The sequence below is a fragment of the Camellia sinensis genome, chromosome 4 (assembly GCF_055761805.1).
Source record: "Camellia sinensis isolate YWXY chromosome 4, ASM5576180v1, whole genome shotgun sequence".
Classification (NCBI taxonomy): Eukaryota; Viridiplantae; Streptophyta; class Magnoliopsida; order Ericales; family Theaceae; genus Camellia; species Camellia sinensis.
The window spans coordinates 43,530,753-43,533,720 of record NC_138964.1 but is presented as its reverse complement, the minus strand read 5'-3'; the positions used below and the strand labels follow the sequence as shown (position 1 = coordinate 43,533,720).

The window sequence follows — 2,968 nt, the reverse complement described above, 5'->3', positions numbered from 1 at the left end:
GTCTATGCCTAAGTTCATTTGGAATAACATCACACTACCAAAAGTACAATTTTTTTCATGGCTGGCTTGGAAAGGCAGAATCAAAACCTCTGCATTCCTTCAAAGTATTGGTGTTCTTAGAGGCGAGGTTGACACTCAATGCATCTTTTTCAAAGCACAACCTGAGTCCATAAATCATGTATTGCTTTTTTGTCCCTTTATATAGAAAATTTGGTTTGGCATCATAGATTGGTGGGGTTTATACTAGGTATGCCCAGGATATGTGGTGGATTTATTTGATTGGTGGATTGGCACTAGAATCAGGAAGAAGGAACTCCAAATATGGATTGCCTTACCACTTGCTGTTTTGTGGTCAATTTGGAAGCTCAGGAATGATTGTGTGTTTAATAGTGCTCAACCCAACTTCATGGAGCTCTATGAACTTCGTAAGATTTAATAATATATGTAACCATAATAATAATGCAGAATTAAACTTTACAGGATCTTGAATTCAATACAATTCAAGAATAAAACGAACATACCTTTGTCAGCCATTGAATTATAGAGAAGTTGAGAAAATACCCCTAATAGTTGAACCTTTAATTCTTAGCTCACCTTCATCTCCCTGTCTCTCTTAATTAGGATGACTATAAAACTTAGAGTGATGGAAAAATATTCATGATATTAAAGGGGAGTCACCCATCCTTATATAGAAGAGAGAAGAGGGCCAGATAAACTCTATCAGAAGAATTCCTATCCATCAATGTTTCCTTCTTATCTTAGAAGAGTAAATATATTAAAATTCTAATTACTGAACTTTATATCAAATATTGGCTTTATCTAATTATGGAGTCCAAATAAATTAAAACATGTAAACATATATAGGCTATTGGGCCACACTAGAAAATAAATCCAATATTCTCCCACTTAGCCCATTAAGCCGATTATGATGCAATTATGAGTTTTTCTAAAAATAATGCAATTTATAAAATTTTTGACTCATTGGATTCCACACTAAAAACTTTGACACGTGATCACAAATTTTAAAAATAGCCAATAAGTTCAGATATATTAGAAACTATAATACTGTGATTACTTCAGATCACCAATGTGAGTCATAACAGTTATATAACATTTATGTCATATTTCTTTCTATGCACTACACCATCGATGACCTTCACCAACCCAGTCTATTATTGGAATATGTAATTATTTTCCTGAAAGGCCCCTGTAATTTGTCTTGTTAAGACATTTCATGTTTATCAATATTCAAATTAATGTGTACACACACTTTTAGAAATAGGAAAAATAGAAACAAAATTATTATTGCGCAAATAGTGTCAAATAAAAACAAGCACTCACGATTAACCATACACATCAAGGGTTGCTTAAAAGACCTACCCTGATAACATGCTCTTTGCATGTCTTTGGTGGCAATCCCTTTGTGAATGGATCAGCAATTATAAGAGATGTGCTTAAGTTTTCAATTAACAATTGTTGTTTCTGGACTCTTTCTCTAACAACAAAGTACTTTACTTCCATGTGTTTGGAACCACTGGAGTACTTTCCATTCTTAGAGAAGAAAACTGATGCGGTATTGTCATAATATATCTTCAGCGGCCTGGCAATTGAGTCAACAGCACTAAGTCCTGAGATGAAATTTCGCAACCATAAAGCTTGATTTGTAGCCTCAAAGCATGCCACAAACTCAGCCTCCATAGTAGAAGATGCAATAATGGACTGCTTCACACTCTTCCATGAAATTGCTCCACTAGCTAGTAGAAAAACAAAACATGATGTAGATTTTCTACTATCAAGGCAACCAGCAAAATATGAGTCTGAGTATCCGATCACTTCCAACTGTTCTGATCTCCTATAGGTGAGCATATAGTCCTTTGTTCCCTGAAGATATCTTATAACCTTCTTCACTGTTTTCCAATGTTCCATTCCAGGATTACTTTGGAATCTTCCCAACATTCCAACTGCAAAACTAATATCTGGCCTGGTACATGTATGGGCATACATCAAGCTCCCTACTACTGATGCATATGGAATGTCCTTCATTTGTTTTCTTTCCAAGTCATTCCTTGGACACTGTTTTTCACTTAATTTATCACCCTTCATGATGGGTGCATCACCGGTAGAACAAAACTGCATATTGAATCTCTCCAAAACACGATCAATATATCATTTCTAAGATAGTCCTAGCAATCCTCGAGATCGATCCCTAAAGATCTCTATGCCAATAACATAGTTTGCCTCACCTATATATTCCTTGGTTTCATGCAATAAGCCAAGGTCATTACTAGCTAACAAAATGTCATCCACATATAGAACCAAAATAATGAACTTACTCCCACTAACCTTCAGATATATGCACTGATCAACTGCATTTTCCTTAAATCCAAAAGAGATAGTGGTATCATTAAACCTTAAATACCATTACCTAGAAGCTTGTTTAAGGCCATATATGGATTTCTTTAATTTGCAAGCTAAATGTTCTTTACCTTTCTTTGCAAATCCTTCTAGCTACTCCATATAAATTTCTTCATCCAAATTCCCATTCAGAAAATGCAGTTTTCACATCCATTTGAAGCAACACTAAGTCATAATGAGCTACCAATGCTAGGATGATTCTAAGCGAGTCCTTCTTAGATACTGGAGAGAAGGTCTCTATATAGTCTATGCCTTCTTTTTGAGTAAAACCCTTGGCAACAAGTCTGGCTTTAAATCGTTCGATATTGCTTTTGTGTCGCGCTTGGTCTTAAAGACCCATTTACACCCTACCTTTTTACAATTATTAGGCAATTCGACGAGATTCCAACCACCATTCTGTTCCATGGATTTTAACGCTTCATTTATAGTATTGACCCATTTAGTAGAATCACCACTATTCATGGCCTGTGAAAATGAGACTGGATCTTTGTTAATCTCAATATCAAAATCAGATTCCTGTAGATACACCATGTAATCATCTGGAATTGCAGGC

At 35.3% G+C, this 2,968-nt stretch overlaps 1 pseudogene; it reads right to left on the bottom strand.

Moving 5' to 3' along the window:
- Window positions 1–1,356: 1,356 nt before the first annotated feature.
- Window positions 1,357–2,043, bottom strand: LOC145823719 (secreted RxLR effector protein 161 pseudogene; annotated as a pseudogene).
- Window positions 2,044–2,968: the final 925 nt, after the last annotated feature.